Raw genomic sequence first — 22,845 nt, 5'->3', positions numbered from 1 at the left:
GTGGTCCAGATATATAATGGAATATTACTCAGTCATCAGAAAGGATGAATACCCAACATTTGCATCAACATGAATGGAACTGGAAGAGATTAAGCTAAGTGAAAGAAGCCAGAGAAAGACAATTATCATACAGTTTCACTTATTTGTGAAACATAAGGAATAGAATGGAGGACATTAGGAAAAGGAAGAGAAAAATGAAGCAAGGGGATAACCAGAAGGGATATAAACAATGACAGACTATGGACTCCAGGCTGCTTTCTTCTTACATGAAAAGGGAGCTGTGAGGTTAAGTGGTAAACCATCTGACACTGCAGAGAGAGAGCAAGAAAGACTCAGTCCAAAGTACAAGTCCTTCACTAATCTAATAGATTGATCCTTATGCCTAAATATCATTATGACATAAACTTCTTCCTTTTGAATTTCCTCCAGCCTTCAGATGAAATAGCCATGGGAAAATAAGTGCCAAATGCCTTCAGTATGCTGCTTTGAAAATCTGTCCCTGTGGTCATTATAAAACGAACCAGTAAATTAGAATTTGTTATAGCACTAACATTCACACGCACACACATACATACTCACAAATATTGTTAGAGTGAAGTCAGAGAGGACGGACACTGGAAACTGCATGGTAACCATCAACTCACCTATCAAACCAAAAGCTAATAAGTAAAATCACAGTGAGAATATAGATAATTTGAAAATACTTCAAAGCTCTCCAGGTAGAATTTTCTAATTAAAAAACAAAATCAATAGATACCTCAAACCAGAGATCATTTACATTCATTAATCATCAATAGCCATACCAAACTAAAGGGACCCATGAAAGCCAAGTCTGATGCTGTGTTCAATTAATCGATCCTACTGCCTTCACAGTGAACGCATGGGAGCAAGAACTCAGAAAGAACCAGAGGGGCAAAGTAAATATGCTTGTTGACTGAAAGCACAGAGTGGAATCCAATGCCAAACGTTATGCAAGGACTCACGACTTCTTATCCTTCCTTTTTCTTTTTGCCAACAAATTACAGCTCTTGGGAAAAGACATAGCAAACAGTATAGAGACATGCAAAAGATAGAACAAAGAAAAAAAGATAAGCATTCTTGGTTCCTTTCTTTATATAACCCCTCACACATATTTTATTCATCAACATTTCCTGGTACTGAACCACCAAAACATGTGCTATATCAGTTCACTTCTCTATTTTTCTTGGATTTCCACCAATTCAAGCCTTCAACATTTCTGCTTTCACTACTTACATAGCTTCCCAGCTGGTCTCCTGTTCTTCAGTTCTGCCACCATGCCAGCCACTCTTTCATTCTCCACTCAACTTCCAAACAGTTTTCTGAAATAAAAAACAAACAGGTCAGCCTCTTCATGAAAACACTCCTAGGACTTTCCATAGGAAAGGGGTTTTTATTTATTAATTTGTTTATTCATAATTTAGATACATCAAAATATTAAACTGCACTGTTTGATATGCACAGTTATATGGGTTTTGCCAAATATGCATACTCATATATACCCACTACTATAATCTAGAAGAAAGGAAGGGATTTTACAAAATAAAAATAAGTAAAACTAATTGCTCAGCCCCGGTCAGCCTCTGAGGACTACTAACTAGGATGCCCTTGCAAATCTTCTAAGCAGTAGATAGAGGCACCTCAGTGGATACTTGAACGAAACAAAGAGATAGCTGTGTAAAGATCTGGAGAGAAGACAATCAAGGCATAAGAAATCAAACCTAAGTGAGGAAAAATTTTGATTTGCCTGAGCTATAAAGAGCCCAGAGGCACTGTGAACCAAGAGAAGACTAGTCTACAAGATGAGCTTTGGAGAGGTGGTGGGTTCAACTCTCTTAGAGCCTTAATGTATGGTAAAGAGTTTAAGTATTCTAATTGTGATCAAAGGAATGGAATGCTTTGATTTGTGCTTTAAAGGTACCTCTGCTGGATGCCGAATAGAGAATGAATTAAAAAGAAGAGAAATAAAATCAGATTATTCACAAAAATACTGTAATAGTAGCTCAGGTCAAAATCATGGCATTTTGAGCAGATATCTTAAAAGTTAAGATTACAAGAAATGGATGAAGTGGAGGTATATTTTAGAAATAGAAGAAATAAGATTTTCTCTAGGATTAGACATGATGGCAGAATGTGGCAGGGAAGAGAAAGAAATGATGTATGTCGAGTTTTTGGCCAAAGCAACTCTGGGGGAATGAAGACACTTAGAAAGAAATTAAGACCTAGTCTAGACTTATTAAGGATTCATTTATGATACATAAGTATTATCATACAAATAATGATAGATTTTAAAAACATATTACCTTCTCAATTCTCAGCCCAAGTAATACCTCTTGCGGAACATCTCCTTGATGTCTCCAGGTTTAGGTATATATTTCTTCTCTGTTCTCGTATTACTCTATGTTCCCCTCTAATACCCTACATGATAGTAGATTCAGTCTTTTTCATCAGACCTTATGGTTTCTACCTTGGGATGTATTAAATTAATATATTTTAATATATGTTTTTCCCTTATATTTTGATTTTTGAATCATATTTTCTCCTAAGGAAGACATTCTACAAATAATATTTTGAAAATATCAAAGTCTCAGACAATCACAGTAGGTTAAAAGGAGCACATGCAGCAGAGACTAGAAGAGAAAGATTTATCAAAGGACAGACAAGGGTATGAGACAATTTGCCTGAATGGAATGTTCCAAATGTAGATAATACAAATGTTCACCTAATGTCAAGAGGACTGCCTTGCTTTCAACAACTTTATGATACTTTATTAAACATGCCTGAGACTCTTCTCCTTTATATAACAATTTAAATTCATTTTTTGCCTTCAGTTTTGTATGTTAGACAATTTAAAAGATGATCCTTTATTCTTTTTTAGTATCTATGTCAGAAAGATTCATTTTTTTTTATGGCCTTCTTTTTTTTTCACCTCATTGATAGATGATCTGGCAATATTATATTAAGCTTTAGACAAGTGGTATTTACTTACTTATTGTTGAGCTGACATAAATGCTCTAGGTAAAATTACCATTTTCTACTGAACATATTTTTTTTTCTCTATTGTATGATCCTAATCAAAGCTGGAATTTTTTCTACTCTAAAGATACACCAACATAAGCAAATCCCAAGATTTTCTAGCACTGATCTTTTCAGCCTAATAACTTTTACTAATATAGTTGATGCAATTAACTTTCACAAGCTGTGGCTATATAGGCATCCTATCTTGTCCATTATATATACAGAAAAGTTTTGGTAAGGTTACATGTTTTTATTAAGACACACAAAGTTAAGACAATGAAGTACAAATTTTAAAATATTACCTAGTACTATGTTGAAACAATATTTATAATTTATTCTACTGTTAAATGTCTATTACCTATACAAAACTGTCAAGATTCAACTACCAACAACACTTTTATCTACCCCTACACATTTAAAAACAACTTAACCCCAGAAAAAGCCATGTAGCTCCCAACAAGTTTATAGAAGCCAGAAAGATAGTTGTCTAAAAAGGATTCAGAGATTGGTGAATTCAGAAAGTAAATAGCTGACCCTTGAAGAACACAGGTTTGAGATGCACAGGTCCTCTTACACACAGACTTTTTTTTCCAATAAATATAGTACAGTACTGTAATACATTTTTACTTTCTTATGATTTTCTTAATAATATTTTGTCTCTAATTTATGCTATTATGAGAATACAGTATATAATACACACCTCATACAAAATAAGTGTCAGTTGACTGTATCTCTTATTGGTAAGGCTTCTTGTCAATGGTAAGCTATTCATAATTAAGATTTTGGGGTGTTAAAAATTGTATGCAGATATTCAACTGTGCAGGGGTCAGTGCCCCTAACCCTTACATTGTTCAAAGTTCAAGTGCCCCTCTTAGTATCTCTTCACTCACAATTTTTTAATGTATGGCCCAGTCATGATATCCTTAATTTGCAAAGCAATAGCATTTAATTAAAATATACTTATAGGTAGGATATTTCAGTTGAGGAGAGGGAGTGATGGGAAAACATGCAGTTTTGAAAAGAGAATGGACCTAAGAAAGGAAATTTATAAAATATTTAGGGTCAATCAAACTGCAAAAATCTCCAAGTATATTGTTACCCAGGTTAGAAAATTGATGCAACAGAGAAGAGGTAGGCGAGGAGGGGAAGAGCCTGCTTCAAGTACGTGCTACGGATAACACATACCAAAAAGTATTTCAAACATAGATTATAAACTAAACCCTAACCTAGATATTATGATATAGAAAAGGCATGCCAATTTTCTTTAGGAATTCATTAGTTTATTTGGAATAAAGGAAATTATAAAATTGAAAACAAATTAAACACAAAAATCACCATCACTTATACATGTCGGTAACTTCATTAAGCCTTCGAAAATAAAACTTTCCTATTAATTATGTCTTGATTGATTTGATTGACCATACCACTCATTATACATAAAGTTTAAGTCAAAATGGCAAAATTTTAATAATCCTGTTCCTTTAATGTGAAATAATTTTTGCATAATTTAATCTGTAAATTAACTTAATATGTATCACATGATTACATAAAGAAAATTCTTTTTTATAATAAGGGAAAGATTATTTTCATTATTTTCTTGCTAGAGATGTTAATGCTTAAATGGGTTACTAGAGTTTTATTGCCTTTCATTTCAGCATTATTCTCTAGCATCACTGTGTTTATCACTGTTTCTCTAATATATTAAACCTAGAAATATTCTCATGGTGCTTCAAATTTTAACTTAATTTCACATTCCAATTTTCTTAAGTGATAATCACACAGTAAATCCGTATTTTTTTCAGTTTCAAAATCCCTTCTTATTTTTGAATTTGCTTATTAAACCAGAATTGAATCCACTATTTTTGAATTACATCCAAAGCAATGATTAAGGCAAGCATATAATGCATGTACTATAAATTACACACACACACACACACACGATGTTTCTGGTGAATATTAAGGAATTATAAAATCCTCCTGATAACTCATAGTTCTTTAAGTAAAAATGTCAGCTTTTTCACTGATTTAATTATAAAATAGACATATTTAATAGCTATTATTAACCAAGAATGGGTTCCGACTATGAAAAATAGACAACAGATTATTTTTAAAAAGTCAATGTTAAAACATTCTAAGAAAGTAATTTTGCAGTTCTTTTCTTAAGATAACTATCTATTCTTCAATAGTTTCATACAATAAAGCAACATAAAGTTATTAAGATAACGAACAATAAGGCCAGTATTCTGAGGGACTTAAGATTACATTATTTATTTTTTCTTTGTTATGTTTAAAGATTTGGGCTAAACATTATATGATACTGTGGCTGAATTTTTAGCTTTTTATGCATTTGGAAATTCATTTGGATAGTTAAAATTTAGTGGACAGCGTTAGTGAGCAGTTTCTGCCAAAGGATATTGTATAAGCCTCTTAGCTTTCAAAAATGCAGTCAACATTACCTGAGGCAGAGGAATCATGGGAATGTAGAGGAGATGGAAGGAACAACAGATAAAAATAACAGCTACATTTCTCGATATGATATACTAAACAAGAGGAACATTTCAACCAATAAGAAAATGGCTTCAATTTTGTTGTGGAAACTTTGCAATAAGCAAGCCCATAGTAAAACACACGCCATCTGATATAGCAACTCGGAAGCCTCGGAAGCATCACTCTAGAGCAGGTACAACTCTTGCTATTATGATTCAGGAACAAAAACAAGAAGACGCTATAAAAACAATGAAATCTATAGCTGTCAATACACTCAACCTGCTGGGCCAGATGCTGCTGCGAGAACATATCTGATTCCCCAGGGTTGTAAGGAGGAAGTAAGTAAAGTGGGAACTTGGCAGCACCGAATTTCTGGCCGAAGAATCACAACTGCATCCATTAGCAGCCAGGCATCCACCAGGAATACCATACTGTGGGAACGAGGATGGAAAAACAGGTGTGCAGGCAGTTAGTCTGCTGAAGAGCTATTGTATCTACTTCACCATCAATAAATACTCTGTTCCTTAAAAGCCTAGAAAAAAATGGTTGCTCAATTTGATTACTCTTAATGGTGAGTCAGGAAGAAGTGAAAATGCTTATTAAAGTCCCCACTCCCTTCTCCAGATTCCCCAGCTTATTACTCAGGGGCCATCCTAACTAGGGAAGTTAAACAAGTTATCAAATTACAACAAATTAGCTCTGCATGAGCCAGACTTTAGCCCCATGTCTGTCTAACTTTTAAGCTTGTGCTCATTGATGCTGCTTTATTTATTGAATGTGGCATGATAATGTCTTGCCAGTGAACTGTTAGAAGATTTACTAAAGGGGCTGAATTTAGGCTGCCAAGATGCTTGGAAGCAGAAGGATATATATGCTGCTCAGTTGTATTAATTCCTTCCCCTTCCAACAAATCTGCCATCTAACTCTACAAAAAGTAGATATTAAATGAATTTCTATTTTTTTCCTAGTCAACTGCAAGCATCACAAGCTTCAATAAAAACTACTCTAGTAAAATCAAAAGATAGTCATAGAGACATTTCCCAACACATTCTGGAATCTTGTATTAGAAAAAAAAAAAAAAAAGAAAGAAAGAAAGAAAAGAAAAGAAAAGAAAAGAAATGAAATTATGACCTCATGCTTTCATTTTGTCCCTAGACTAAATGCAGGAAATTGGCTCCAATGAATGTGACTACCATTAGTAGCTATTAGAAATAGTTTCTGTAAAAATATTCTATAAGAGGAATTATATTAGTTACAAGGCATAAAATGAATAGCACAAAGTAATTTGGGAAATTTTTATTAGTGAACTGGGAAAGGAGAGAATTTGGAATTAATTATTAAAGAAGAAAACTTAATATAATATTCAAAAATGATTAAAACTATGATGATAAAATAAACTTTGCAATTTTTTCCAGACCCTTGGCTGGCCTTCTTAATTTACACAAAAGCCCCAAGCTCTCAGAGCAGACCCAAGCAGAACATGCATACACTCATCATACTACTAAGAACTTCCTGTGTTGTTTTTTTTTTTAAACATTCAAGGTTTGCAAAAGAATATTATCAGTAATCCCTGTAGATAGGTCGTAAAACAGTATGAAAGGCAGTTAATTATATGATAGAAATAAAATACTTGAAAACTCACAAAAGCAGAAACTCTTTAGAGATTCTACATATCTATGGCCAAGTTTAAAAACCTGTTTTTAAAATAAATCAAGGATCTTAAAATTGAGCTAAATACATGATTTGCCACCCAAACAGGTCCTAGAGAGTTCTGAGTAAGGATCTTTAGATCAAAATTTATCTTAGAAAAGAGTTCGGGAAAAGGAAAATTTGGTTTAAAACACCATATTGTGAATTTAAAACTGTAAAATCTAGATGCTCTGTTTTGAGAGGAGTAAAGCAAGGGGAAAAGGTGGATCATGAATATATGCTTATTGTAAAGAAATGCTGCTTGAGGAACATTAAATATTAATTCTAGATTCCAAACTAAAAACGTACCTACACTATTCAGTCAGATACCAAAGGGAGACCTTGACAAAATAAAATATTTATATGTAAATAAAAGTGTCCATAAAGGAATTTAAAGTTTATCCCTGAATCTGCCACTCTAACACTACAACACCAGAAAGTTGTCAACATGGTATAAGTTTATTTCCGTGAAAGAAATCATGGTTTGAAAACCACAAGAAGTTCTCAGGATGTAAAACGATACAGCACACACAGATCAGGCTTTTTGTGTTGTTGTTGTTGTTGTTGTTAATTTAAGAACTCCTAAAACATTTATAGAGAATTTTAAATTATGATTCATAATCATTTATTTATTCACTCAACTATAATTTATTTAGAATGTTACAAGCTAGCAATCCAAGAGCTGGAAGAGGTATAAAGTTTCTGTACTTCTAATATTTGCATTTTAGTTGGGATAAAACTGAATTGGGGGGAAAAAAAATTTAATGATTAAGAGCAAGTCAACTAGCAGTTACATGAAATAAATCAGGGGTAAATGAGAGGGAGTTACCTACACAGGCCACTTTTGAAACCATCTGAATGATGCTTACATGGCAGCGATGGTGTGAGATGTATAGATGTACAAAAAGCAAAATTTGATCTGACTTTTAAAAGAAATCTCAGCAAATGACTGCATTCACAGCACTGAGATTACTGCTCAAGTTAGCCTTGACTTCAGAGTACAAAAATTAAGGGTTGTTTTTTTTCTTGCTCTATATTTCAAGCTATGATTGTAACTTTACTCAACTAAAAGTTAGAAAACCTGAGTTCTAGTTATTTACTCTCTCACTGAACTTATTTTTCATTCATTTAATATATATTAATTAAATGCTTACTTAAATATCAGTCGAGTAGTAGTCTTGATACACAGCAGTAAAGACTATGTAAACTCTTTACACCCTTTCATTTCCTTCGTAGAATATATAATGATTTAGATATTTTTTTAACAATTTAGATTAAATATAAATTTCAAATCACTGATTTATTTCCTCTTTCTCTCTTTTTTTTAAATTTTTTTTAATATAATTTTTTTTTATTTTTTATAAACATATATTTTTATCCCCAGGGGTACAGGTCTGTGAATCACCAGGTTTATACACTTCACAGCACTCACCAAAACACATACCCTCCCCAATGTCCATAATACCACCCCCTTCTCCCAAACCCCCTCCCCCCAGCAACCCTCAGTTTGTTTTGTGAGATTAAGAGTCACTTATGGATTGTCTCCCTCCCAATCCCATCTTCTTTCATTTATTCTTCTCGTACCCACTTAAGCCCCCATGTTGCATCACCACTTCCTCATATCAGGGAGATCATATGATAATTGTCTTTCTCCGCTTGACTTACTTCGCTAAGCATGATACGCTCTAGTTCCATCCATGTTGTCGCAAATGGCAAGATTTCATTTCTTTTGATGGCTGCATAGTATTCCATTGTATATATATACCACTTCTTCTTGATCCATTCATCTGTTGATGGACATCTAGATTCTTTCCATAGTTTGGCTATTGTGGACATTGCTGCTATAAACATTCGAGTACACGTGCCCCTTTGGATCACTACGTTTGTATCTTTAGGGTAAATACCCAATAGTGCAATTGCTGGGTCATAGGGCAGTTCTATTTTCAACATTTTGAGGAACCTCCATGCTGTTTTCCAGAGAGGTTGCACCAGCTTGCATTCCCACCAACAGTGTAGGAGGGTTCCCCTTTCTCCGCATCCTCGCCAGCATCTGTCATTTCCTGACTTGTTGATTTTAGCCATTCTGACTGGTGTGAGGTGATATCGCATTGTGGTTTTGATTTGTATTTCCCTGATGCCGAGTGATATGGAGCACTTTTTCATGTGTCTGTTGGCCATCTGGATGTCTTCTTTGCAGAAATGTCTGTTCATGTCCTCTGCCCATTTCTTGATTGGATTATTTGTTCTTTGGGTGTTGAGTTTGCTAAGTTCTTTATAGATTCTGGACACTAGTCCTTTATCTGATATGTCGTTTGCAAATATCTTCTCCCATTCTGTCAGTTGTCTTTTGATTTTGTTAAGTGTTTCCTTTGCTGTGCAAAAGCTTTTGATCTTGATGAAATTGCAATAGTTCATTTTTGCCCTTGCTTCCCTTGCCTTTGGCGTTGTTCCTAGGAAGATGTTGCTGCGGCTGAGGTCGAAGAGGTTGCTGCCTGTGTTCTCCTCAAGGATTTTGATGGATTCCTTTCGCACATTGAGGTCCTTCATCCATTTTGAGTCTATTTTTGTGTGTGGTGTAAGGAAATGGTCCAATTTCATTTTTCTGCATGTGGCTGTCCAATTTTCCCGGCACCATTTATTGAAGAGGCTGTCTTTTTTCCATTGCACATTCTTTCCTGCTTTGTCGAAGATGAGTTGACCATAGAGTTGAGAGTCTATTTCTGGGCTCTCTATTCTGTTCCATTGATCTATGGGTCTGTTTTTGTGCCAGTACCATGCTGTCTTGATGATGACAGCTTTGTAATAGAGCTTGAAGTCCGGGATTGTGATGCCACCAACGTTGGCTTTCTTTTTCAATATCCCTTTAGCTATTTGAGGTCTTTTCTGGTTCCATATAAATTTTAGAATTATTTGTTCCATTTCTTTGAAAAAGATGGATGGTACTTTGATAGGAATTGCATTAAATGTGTAGATTGCTTTAGGTAGCATAGACATTTTCACAATATTTATTCTTCCAATCCAGGAGCATGGAACATTTTTCCATTTCTTTGTGTCTTTCTCTCACCAGAGTAAAATCTCCATAGGATCAAGAACTCTGTCTGTGATGTCAATCACTATATAGATAACACTGTCATGTAGCAGATGTTCTATAAATATCTGCAAAAAAAAAAAAAAATGAAGGAAGGAAGTAGAGAAGGAAGGAAGGCAGGAAGAGAGGGAGAAAGGAAGGATATAAAGAACATGAACCAGAAGGTAAAAAAGGATGAAGGAGAGGGAAGGCTGGAGAGAGGAGAACGGAGGGAATTTAACATATTTCTTGAGTGTCTGTGATCAAAACAAACAACATTTACCAGTTTAATGCAAGTAAATGGACATCTGCAGAGCAGAATGGCTCTAAAACACAAATGAGAGCCAATAATCCAGTTGAGGAAACAGAGTCAAAGACTGTTAGTTGATAAAGGTCATGGTGAGCTTGGTCACAGCTGATGGTCTTTGGATAAAATGTAAGTCTGACATAATACTCTTCAGTGAAGTTCAGGTGAACATTTTTAACTGCTGACTAATCTTCACTATGGACTACTCCATAGCAATGTGGACTGAATATAAATTCAATGTGTCCCAACTGATTTTTTCATTCTACTCTCTACATATTGATTTCTTCTTTTATGAATCATGTGATCATTCATCTCATTAAGCCAAAAAAAAAAAAAAAATGAGAAAGCCCTCCTCTTCCTCATCTACTCTATCCAAGTGGTTTCTAAATCCTATAATTTTCCTCCTAAATTTGTGACAAACTCTTTTTCTCCATTCATACTTGCCCTGCTTTGTTTCAGGTCCATCTTGTTCCCCTGCTAGATTACAATTATGGCTACTTAAAATGTACTTCGTACGTAGGATCCTATGCCTGCTCTTGGAGCTCTCATCCTACAACAAAAATGGAATTTTAAAAATCCAGAAATCATTATGCATCTCCTCGATGGAAAGACTTTAGCACCCCTCCTTTAGCAAGTATAAACAGCAGACGTAAAAGTTACCTCATGACCGGTCCTATAAATACCTTCCCTACTTTACATTCCCTATGTTCCCATCATGCCCAACTGTTTCAATTTCCCAAATATACCCTTCTTTTTCTCCTCTCCCTAATCTCCATACAGGTTGATTCTTTTTTTTTTTTTTTAAGATTTTATTTATTTACTTGACAGACAGAGATCACAAGTAGGCAGAGAGGCAGGCAGAGAGGAGGAAGCAGGCTCCCCGCTAAGCAGAGAGCCCGATGTGGGGCTCGATCCCAGGACCCTGATATCATGACCTGAGCTAAAGGCAGAGGCTTTAACCCACTGAGCCACCCAGGCGCCCCTCCATACAGGTTGATTCTACCTATAATGCCTATCTACCTTTGCATGTATAACTAATTCCTACTCATCTTTCACTTTTCCCAAATTTCTCTTGCATTATATTACACATTTTAGCATCCATGTATAATCCTTTACAGAACTTAACATGATATAGTGTAGTAGGTAATACATTAGTCCTTCTCTATGGAATTCTGAACTCCTGAAGAGCAAAAAGTCTTGTGTGATTCACTTATAACACTGGATGGTACATAGTTGGCTCCTTACAAATATTAAATAACTCAATTTAAAAATTAATTAGTAAATAAACCATCACATTTTATTATCTTATCCATAGAATATTTTTAGGTGATAAGTTTATTTCCGAGTTACTCTCCAATGGTCAAACTTCTAATATTTATTTTAAAAGGAGGAAAAAACATTCCAGGATCCTGCACCTTATTCTACACAAAAATTCACTCTATTTTTTCCCACAGAGAACATGTGTACATGCAAGAACACCTGCCTATAAACTTACTTTTCAGTATATTTAGTTTTCTTATGAGAAAACAGGATCAAACAGGAAAGATGGTGGTGAATTATAAAATCATACTCTTAATGCAAATTAGCATGGCAATGAATGGTTACCTTTGATTAGGAGAACTTTCACAGTTCCACTATACATCAGTAAAACATTTTAAACTGTACTGAGTTTTCTTCTCACCATTTTCTTAAGAGAATTCAAAAATCTAAATGACTCCAGGTGTAAGTTTTAAGGAAGAAAATGCCACATATCATTACCACTGGGCACATGCACACACAAACACCTTAAAGGTATGGAGATGAGCAATGAAATGGAACTTTAGTTAAAATAGATTTTTAAAAAAATATTGAATGCTAACATCAGCAAGAAAAATCAATCAGTACAAAACAGCATCTTTTTAAACGGAAGTAATTACAAGACACAGTCCTAAGAAGGAAGCAACATCAACAACAACAGGAAAAACAAAAAAAAAGAAAGAAAAAAAAAACAACGTTGGACTGACAATTTAAATCTATTCATGCTTTCTAAATCTTGATTAATTAAAAAACAATAAGAATGATTCAGGAGATGCTATTGACACAATAAGCTAGAACTAAACACTGAGTAAGACAAACTATTCTATTATCAAACATAGCCAAGGAGAACAAAACAAACAAGACTTCATAATATAAACCCTAATTATGAGAGAAGAATATCCTCAGACATAATGTAACCAGATAGATGTATCTTTATGTAGGAAAATAAGAGACATCCCCACACTACTTATCACTGCTCACTCCCTTAAAACCCCCCTTAATATCCCAAGGTTGAATCTGTAAGAATGTTAATAGGAAGAGGAAATCAATTAGCATATTTTAAACCTAAATTTATTATTTCAGTATTTTTGTTTAGCCCTGTAATTTTCTTACTGACAGCTGATAGACAATATTAGGTGCCTTTCCTAAAGACTCTTATTAAGGCTTGTATCATATTGTAGTGAAATTGCTCATTTTCTTGTTTTCCATCCCACACAACTCTAAGTTTCTTGAGAATATGGAGTGTCATTTCTACAGCATCTTTAATGCCTAGCATTGCCCAGATGCATAATAGATATTTGTGGTCTTCTGTTCCTGTTGAATAAAGTGTCAATATCTTCTAGCCAAAGACCACCAGGAATATACCCATAGTTAAACAAGTAGTTTTTACAACTCATGGTAGTGAGGGAAAACACCCATTCCAGGGAATGATGAGCCATCGCAAATATAATTATGGAGTGATCTTTTTTTTTTCCCCCTTGATTCTTCATAGTAAAGGAGTGGCCTTATCTGATGAAATATTTTGTGACATTTTTAGATTCTAGAGGAGAATAAAAGGTCCTAGACATGACTAATAGTATCAGGTCAGCTGCTGAAAGGCAGAGGCTGCCTTTCTCCTTCCTAAAAGAAGTGGATTATTGAATTGTTTAATACTTTTTTTTTCCTTCTCAGCAACTGATCCACTATTGTGCAATGTGTCAACTGCCTGATTGATCAAAATCACCAAAAACTTTAGTCTACTCATGGGAAAGGCAATTTACTGACCTGCTATACAACAAGCTTCCAGCTGCCTGTAGTAGATAGCCTCCATAGATGATTCAAGCCTTCTCCTCTCTCTAAATGCACGCAGTTCCACCCATTGAGAAGAAGAGTCCATTTCTTTTTCTCTTGACTCTAAGACAGCTTTAGAATTTGCTTTGATCAGTAGAGTCAGCTGAAGTGAGGCTGTTTCATGTCCAGGCCTGACTTTCAAAAGGCCTGTTTGCGGGTGCCTGGGTGGCTCAATGGGTTAAGCCGATGCCTTCAGCTCAGGTCATGATCTCAGGGTCCTGGGATCGAGTCCCGCATCGGGCTCTCTGCTCAGCAGGGAGTCTGCTTCCTCTGCCTACTTGTGATCTCTCTCTGTCAAATAAATAAATAAAATCTTTAAAAAAAAAAAAAGGCCTGTTTGCTTCTGCCTTTCCTCTTGGAAGCCTGTCACCATCCTAGAAGCCTGACTGCTCACCTTGCTATAAAAATATCCAAACTAGCCATATCAAGAGAGAGAAAGGCCATGGAGAGAAATACTGAATGTGAAAGAGGCATTTTTTGATCTTTCAGCTGAGCCTAACCCCCAATTAAATACACAGGCATGACAAAGCCAAGGCAAGGCTAGTAGAAGAATCAACCAGCAACTCAGAATTAAAAGCAAATAAAATAATTATGCTTTGGAATGACTTATGTAGCAGTAAATATTTGGGTATCCCAGAATATGAGCTCATCCAACACTTTAGAAGGAAGTTCTTGAGATTGGAAATCATAAAAAAAGCCATAGAAAATGGTACCATTTTCATTATGAGTAGTAAGACAACATGCAAATTCTTCAACAGTCTTTTTTCTCCTAAATTCTGAGAAATTTTAAGCAGGAAAACTTTAATGGAGAACTTAAATTTTCATTTGTGTCTGTGAGAGAAATTTTATAACAAGTATTTTAAGAATATCCATTTTATGATTTTTATAATAATTCTTTATGTGGGGTATAATATTAAATAAAAATAAGTGAAGACTTCTTAGAGAAACTAACCAATGTACCCCAAATGAACAACTTTATGATCTAGTTTTATATAAGAAAGCAGAGTAGAAATCTTATATTCTAAACTGGGAGCTGAATAACACATTTTGAGGCAATAGTTTTAAGATGGAACTATTCTGTATAGGTGGCCGAAGGGAAATAAGGTTGCCAGATCAACAGGAGATAGGGCTGACATTCTAAAAGGAAGTTCAGAAAGTGCTAGCAACATTGTTGTTCAACCAGGAAGAACCCCTCAACTTTTAAATAAGTTGTATCTTCAAAGCTACCTACAGATACAGCTGGAATTTTTCTTACAAAGAACATTAGGATCCAGTTATAGTTACTTGAAAACCTACAGTCTCAAACTATAGATTATAGTACAGATGCTATTTTTCCTAGAGATTCATTTGGTTTGGATCTTGTTCGAAGTACAAATTGCCAATGGACTAACCTGATTAGAAAGAAATCTCACATGTGTATCTGTGCAACAACCACTTTCAAAGAGCATAACTGCCAATGTATATTTCACACTGAGCCAAATATCATAACTGGTAACATTTATGTACTGTATTACTTAGCAGTAATCACTTTCATTTTGATAATGCTGTTCTAAAAGCTATCAGTGATTCTGAGAATATAATTATTGTTGAAACTTCTTTCCAATAATAGTTAGAAACTGGAGGCAACTACCCATAAGAATAGACTTCAAGGAAACCTAAAGCCTGGATAACAAAAAGATGATACACCTGGAAGACCAACTCTAGATTCACCCACAGTAAACACTGGGGAATATACTTGAGCTGTTAGCAGCTGAATATACTTGATTTGTTGGGAGGTGAGCTTTTGGTTGGCTTTGGGTTGGCAAGCTGAGATACCACCTGAATCTAGGAATATATCCTGTCCCCTTAAAAAATGCCTGAGAGTTGCTCTGCAAAAGGAGTAATACACTACCCATTCTATTCAAGGGCAGCACTGGGGACTGTTGCAGCCATCTGAAAATCACAGCAGCTTGTCCTTTGACTGAGACTGCTATTGTTTTCCTGGCTTTGCATAGTAATGTTGTGTATTTTAAAGGACCAGTTTCCCTTGATGAGTGGTCAGCCATCTTCCTGGTACCATTCTCACAGTGCAAGCCCTGCAGATTAAAGCCTAAAGTAAGTTTAATGCAAACCATTGCACTCCTGGTATACTGACTTGGGGGAGATATAAAACAACCGGAAGGATATGGTCCCAGAAAAAACAGTGTCATATTTTTATCCACACTAGGTACCAGACAACAAAAGCTATGTAGCTGGGGAACTGGGAAGAACAACTATAAAAGTGTTACATATTTTGACCAGAGGCTCTGGCACTTCGGCCAACTGGTTACACACACACACACACACACACACACACCCTAAAGTCTGAAGTAAGCAAAATGTATAATTACCCTGTGGCTTCTAGTGGCTCAATAGAAGAGGCACCTGAGGTTTTACAAAACAAAAAGAAATAGGAAACCACCAGATTAGGTGTCTGGCTGGCAAGGAAGCAGATACTAAAACGTGGTCTCTACAGCTGGAACAAAGACAGCTGCAATGGTGGTGCTGGGAATGGCTGAGGTCCTGTAGGACCTGCAAGCCGCAGCCCGGCAGGCACCAACTTTCTAGGCATGCTTTTGTAAACTGCTGAGGTATTAGATATGGGAAAGGGTGGAAAAAAAAAAAAAAAGATGCTGAGAAGTGCTTTACCTCATACTAATGCAGCTCTAACTGCAGGAAAAAAAAAAGTGATGAGAGGGTCAGATCACAGGAAAGAGACAAAATAAGTGAAAGTCCTGGTATTATTTTTAATTGTGAGTAACTCTGTTTTAAGATGTGTGAGCTAATCTTGTTGCTTTTACAGACAGTCTGAAATGAGAGCAGTGACCTTGGAGCACTGTGATTTGCGCAAACTAATTGGGTTACAAATAACAGTCTTCAGAAGACAGAGTATCAGAAATAATTTTCTAATTAGAACAGGTGGCCTCCAAGTACAAATGTAAAAGTACTTAATTGAGGCAGAAAACTTTAATTGGTAAGAGAAGGGAAAAGCTATTTCATTTCAAACTTCTGATTAAAATATGGTACATACGTTTATGGGATCTGGCCAGGAATACAGTGTTCTTCGATTATGGCATTGTTGCCATTCTGAGTACTATATTTCATTGTTGTTCAGAGCCATCCCATCCAGTAGAGGATGATTAGGATCTCTGGCCCCTGCTCACTAAAAGAAGGGCATTATTTTAGGGTCCAAAGTAATTGAGCAAAAGCACTTCCACAACAGTAAGGGGAAAAAAGCTAAGAATTGTACTATCTGAATATACAGTTAATAAATATGAACTGATGATCAGTCCAAGATTCCTAGCATATAAAATTAATATGGCCTCGTGCCCATGCTGATGTCTATTTCTGATACAACTTTGATGAGAGGAAAATGACTTCTCTGGATTAAAGCTAATTGAATGGGGAAGGGGGAGAAGGGGAGGATGGATTGGCAGTACATCGGAACCATCCCCTCGGTGATAAGTCTTCATTTAAAAAGCAGTTCTCTGTTTTTATAGATTTAAAAAGTATATGGCTTAGAGCAATTATTTCTATGATGGGAAGTGTCAGTATGGATAAATATATATTCAATATAAGATAGTTCAAGTTTGGATGAAATGCCTAAAAAAAAACCCAGATTAACCAAGTAGTGGAGCTGACAAAAGTAATCTCTCTGTAGATTCCAGGTGGAAAGAAGAGTCCAAGAGTATCATAAGAGAAGATGCAGACTTCCTACAAATGCTTTCTCACAGAGTAAGTCTCCTGTGAGACTTGGTAAGACTAGGATTCAGATACTAATACGAAAAGCAAAACAAACAAAAAAGCAAAACATAAACTTGGGTGTTATAAACCACCAGACAGATACTAAGTCTGAAACAGTTAATTCACGGGAGTTTTTGTCAGTATGTGCTCATGGTTACCCCCAAACAGTTACTTTGCCTACACCATGGGAAAAATAAGACATCCAATGACTTTTTTATATTTGGCAAAGCCATAACTGCCTTCTGTGCCCATGGCAATGAATGGTTACCTTTGATTAGGAGAACTTTTAAGTTCCAATATACCCAATGTGCCCAAAGTGATTTTGTGCTCTTCTCTGTTAAAATCATTCAATTGTCTCCCACAGAATGTAAAATCTAGCATGCAAATATGGTATGCTTTTTTCATTCATGCCAAATGCTGAACGTGTGCAACTGATCATTCTAGAAGAATAATTTACTAAATACTTTATGTCTTTATGTGTATACTAAAACTTCTGGAGATGAGTCTAAAGGAACATAAAATTATACACAAAGGTACTTAGAGATATCTAAATGTAACAAAACAAGAATAGGAGACAAATTTATTAGTGAGCTTCATGAATTGGATCTTGTAAAACATCACAGTGTTGTAAAAATATGGATTTAAGTCATTACCCCACTGAAACTCTGGGGTATAGTTTTAAAATCTTTGATATTCCTACATGTTAATTCAATTATATTTTCTGGCATTCTTTTTATTTTAGACAAAAACAATAAACCTTTATATTCTCAAAAGTTTTTTAGCAATTTGAATTCGCATTAAGGTTACTTGTGAAAAAAAGTTGAGTGATGATACAAATGAGAAGAGGGAAAAAAAGCGATAAAGGAGTTTTAGACTCAACTTTAAAGACTTTTATTTGTCTGAATTGTACCTTTTTCTGGTTGTTGCCTATTAACTATTAGAGATTCTAACTGAGATACTATTTTTATTTAGCAAGTCTTTACCATTCTCTCCAGAAATGGTCATATTCCTTTCTTCTTATTTCCTGAACTTATATAGGATCAGACAATTTCTAGACTCCAGAGCCAGTTCTAGAATTCTTGAACTTATAGTCAAAGAAAAAAAAAAGATCCTTCTTTGAAGGATTGACTTATTAAGTTTAAAAATCATTTTTTGTAATAGCACATGTGGCATGGTATATCAAAGCAAATGGGAAAAAGAAAGTGAATATAAAACTCTGGTTTTATTAAATAAATTGAAAATTATTGATCTGAAGACATAATCTTCCATTAAAAAGGTCATTTTTCTGTTCTGTCACATTAGGATGTTACTTTGTGAGACTCTGATCTTTTTAACAATATAGAGTAGTTCAAATACTTATTGTATGAATACAACTTGAAATATGTTTACTCTGTGATCATATACATGTGTGTATGGATTACATACATACAGATGTAAATGACATATATGATTGAAAATTCAATTATCATTAAGATGTCAATTATTTTAAACTTGATCTACAGATTCAAACAATTACAATTAAAATTATAACAAGCACTTTGGAAGATACCAACAAAATAAGTTTATATTAAAGTCAGACATCTAGAATAGCCAACACAATACTAAATAAGAAGAATAAAGCTGACTCACATTACTCAATTCCAATACTTACGATAAAGCTACAACAATCAAGACTGTATATACTGGCAAAAAAAAAAAAAAAAGGCACACAGATCAATACAACAGAATATAGAGCACAGAAACAGAGTCACACAAATTTAGTAAATTGACCCTTTACAGAGAGCAAAGGCAAGTCAGTGAGGAAAGGAAGCCCTTTCAACAAATGGTGCTGGAACAATTGGTGGTCCTTAAGGAAAAATATAAACCAAATAGCAAACTTTTTCTTTTTCAAGGAAATTAAGTAAAAATTGATCATAGGCCTAAGGGTAAGCACAAGATGATAAAACACCTACAAGACAACATAGGAGGAAATCTAAGTGACAAACTACTTGGCTTTGGTGACTTGTATCTAATACCAAAAAACACAATCCATGAAAGAAACAAAGTGCAAGTTGTACCTTACTAAAATATAAAACTTCTACTCTATGAGAGACCTTTTTAAAAGAATGAAAAAAATAAGTGTGGTACCTGGGTCAGTCAGTTAAGTGTCCAACTCTTGGTTTTGGCTCAGGTTATTATCTCAGTATCATGGGGTCAAGCCCCAAACCCTGAGTCCCGAGCCCTGTGTCTGACTCCAAGCTCAGTACAGAGTCTGCTTGAGATTCTCTCCCTTGCCCTCTGACCCTGCTGCAGCGTTCCCTGCCTCTCTTCCTCTCTCTCTATCTCAAATCATATAAATAAAATATTTTTAAAGAAAGAAAAAATAATCCAAAGGCTGGGAGAAAAATATTTGTAAAACACATATTTGATAAAGGACTTCTAGCCAGATATACAAAAAAACAAAAAACAAAAAACAAAAAACACACATTTCAAATATAAGAAAAAAAATTTTTAAACTAGACAAAAGATTAAAAAGACCTCACCCCCCCAAAAAAATATAACAAGTAAGTATATAGAAAGATGTTTAAAAGAAAATATTATTATGGAACTAGAAATGAAAATAGTGAGATACCAAAATATGCTTATTATGAATGAATAAAATTCCCCAAAATGAGGATACCTGTTGTTAGCAAGGAATGAATAAAATTCCCCAAAATGAGGATACCTGTTGTTAGCAAGGATATAGATCAACAGAGACTCTTTGTTCTGCTAGCGGGAAGCAGTAATTTTGAAAGATAATTTAACATTTTGTTACAAAGCTAACCATAGTCCTACCATATAATCCAGGAATTGTACTAAGGCATTTTCTTAACTATTTGAAAACTTATGTCCCCGTGAAAACCTGTATTAGAACGTTCATGGAATCTTTATTCAAAATCATCAAAAACTGGAAGGAATTAAGAGGTCATTCAACGGATGAATGAATAAACAAATTGCGGACAATCTGTACATTTATACAATGGGATGTTATTCAACCATAATAAGAAATGAGCTATCAAAGTACAAAAAAAAAAAAATCTGAAATACATGTAGCTAAATGAAATAAGTCAGTCTAAAAAGGCTACAAACTATACAATTACCAATCATACCTCATTTTAGGAAAGGCAAAATAACAGTGATGGTAGAAAGTTCATTCACTTGTTTCCAGGGTTTCAGAATACAGAGGGTAGAAGTGAGTGGTGAAGCAGAGGAGGAGGTGAAACTATTCTGTACATACAGAAATGACACTACACATTTGTCAAAACCGATAGAATTTTACACCACAAAGAATGACCCTAAATGTGAAGAGGAGGAGGAGGAGAAAGAAAATCATTTAAGAAGTCAGAGGAATCCCTGTATAGAACACAAAATGTAACAGAGTAATAGAACTTTGTTACAAATGTATAAAAACACCAGTACTCTTGAAGAAATGGCTGACTTTAAAACTAGGGAAGGAAATACATAAGATGATACGCAAGATTTAAAACATTTGTAGTGTCAGAAAGTAAGAAAGTACTAAAAAATTAATAATAACATGTAAATGATGAGTATATGTCAAAGAGACACAGGGGCCACTCTAAAGAGTTCTCAGGGCCAAACCTGGAACAATTTTAGCAAAAAAATAAATGAATAAAATAAAATCAGATTTATAACATAAATTTTAAAATAAACATCCATGAGTTCACACTGATATAAATACATGACTGTATAAGTAAAACATTACATAAATAAGAAAGAAGAGACAAATTTGCCACACAGAAGAATAGCAAATTATGTATACAGGTGCTGCTCTGAAAAAGATGGAGTACTAACTCTCCACTACTTAAGTGTGGGTTACACATCGTGATTCATTCCAAAATGCACAGTATGGAAGCAGGGGAGAATGATTTTACAGTGCAGAAAACTGTTATCAAGGTCATCATCAAAAATTATAAATCATGTTTATATGTACCCTTGATAAAACATGATGAGAATGGCATCTTATTTCTATGGTCTTTCTACCTAAAACCCATATCTCAAGTCTAATCACAAGAAAAACACACAAAATCTCCAGCTGAGGGGCATTCCACAAAATATCTGATCAGTATTCCTCAAAATTGTCAAGATCGTTAAAAGCAAAGGAAGCCTGAGAAATTGTCACAGCCAATGTAAGCCAAAGGAAGACAGGATGACTAAATGTATTCTGGTACCCTTGATGGAATACGAAACAGAAAAAGGACATACATTTGGTAAAAACTAAGGAAATCTGAATGAAATGACATGTGGACTTCAGTTAGTAATGATGCCTCAAGCCGTGCCTGGTTGGCTCAGTCATTAAGCTTCTACCTTCGACTTAGGTTATGATCCCAAGGTCTGGGGACTGGGTCCTGCATCAGGCTCCCTGTTAAGTGGGGATCCTGCTTCTCCCTCTCCCTCTGCTGCTCCCCACTGCTTGTGTGCACTCCCTCTCTCTCATAAATAAATTTTAAAATCTTTATTAAAAAATTAAAAGGATAATGATGTCACTCCACCGGTTTATTAATTGGAACAAATGGACCACACATCAAAGTAATATCCTAAATAATATGGGGAACGTCATGATAATGTCTTTGTAACTTTTCCATAAATGTAATACTGTTCTAAAAATTGAAAGTTTAATTAAAAATCAGACCAATTTTTTTTTTAAAAAAAGCTATTTCTATTCCATGAAACACCATCCAGACAGGTTAATATATGTGATAAGTAACAGCATTCTGAACTACATAAAGTCCTGGAAATACTACAGATTCCTATGAGCTTTATTCATTTGACAATGAATGAGCATAAGGAATTGAATGGGAAGAGGCATGCACTAACCACTGCTTTAACTCAATTTTATTTAATGTTTCCAAAGCTTGTTGATCAAATAGTACTGGTTTGATCAGTGTGTGGTGATGCCATTCTCATCATGTAATCTGGTACGTGAGGTGTGTGAGCATGTGCGTGTGTATGTGCGTGTACATGTGTTCTGGGGGGAAAATTCTGTTAAAAATCCTGGCCACATCCCAAAGGAGCATAATGTTTTAAGTTCAATAGGAATGAATCACAGCTCAGCAGTTCATTGAACGTAATAATTCTGCAAAGATTGGAAATAACTGTCCCAACAGATGTTAAAGACATAAAGGGATAAAGTCTCCTCTCAGCCCTATTTAATTCTATCAAATAAGATGTTTGATGGGAGTTATTAGACCCCTCTCTAGTAACTTCCATTACCCAAACAACTTAAAACACTTCTACATTTATACCCTAGAAATCTAGGTTTCCAAGACTTCACAAAAATGTATGTTTAGGGAATACCCTCCCTGAAGTCAACCTCTAAGCAATTTACTTTCCT

Source organism: Mustela putorius, unplaced genomic scaffold (genome assembly GCF_011764305.1).
Source record: "Mustela putorius furo isolate JIRA1106 unplaced genomic scaffold, ASM1176430v1.1 tig00000228_pilon_pilon_pilon, whole genome shotgun sequence".
NCBI lineage: Eukaryota > Metazoa > Chordata > Mammalia > Carnivora > Mustelidae > Mustela > Mustela putorius.
The sequence above is the reverse complement of the archived record's forward strand: the minus strand, read 5'-3'. Positions refer to the sequence as shown.